Raw genomic sequence first — 651 nt, forward strand, 5'->3', positions numbered from 1 at the left:
GTCCTGCTGCGTGGCAGGGTGCCCGGGACGGGGTCCGGAGGGACCGGGGAGGCGTCCCATGCACCTCCGGGCTTGGGAGCCCCGGCTGCGTCCAGGGGCCCGGCCGGGCCCCGGGTCGGGTGCTCCGGCCCTGGGCCCTGTCTCCCAGCCTGCCGCGCTGCCAAGGGCCCGGGAAGGGGTTCCGATGTGCCCGGGGAGCCTCCCCTTGCTTGGCTGGGTTCAGGAGCAGTGGCTAGGGCCCCTGAGGGCCCGGGGAGGGCGGCCTCCCCACCCCGGACTCTGTCCTTGGTCCTGCTGCGTGGCAGGGTGCCCGGGACGGGGTCCGGAGGGACTGGGGAGGCGTCCCATGCACCTCCGGGCTTGGGAGCCCCGGCTGCGTCCAGGGGCCCGGCCGGGCCCCGGGTCGGTTTCTCCGGCCCTGGGCCCTGTCTCCCAGCCTGCCGCACTGCCAAGGGCCCGGGAAGGGGTTCCGATGTGCCCGGGGAGCCTCCCCTTGCTTGGCTGGGTTCAGGAGCAGTGGCTAGGGCCCCTGAGGGCCCGGGGAGGGCGGCCTCCCCACCCCGGACTCTGTCCTTGGTCCTGCTGCGTGGCAGGGTGCCCGGGACGGGGTCCGGAGGGACCGGGGAGGCGTCCCATGCACCTCCGGGCTTG

Source organism: Lissotriton helveticus, chromosome 3_1 (genome assembly GCF_964261635.1).
Source record: "Lissotriton helveticus chromosome 3_1, aLisHel1.1, whole genome shotgun sequence".
Classification (NCBI taxonomy): Eukaryota; Metazoa; Chordata; class Amphibia; order Caudata; family Salamandridae; genus Lissotriton; species Lissotriton helveticus.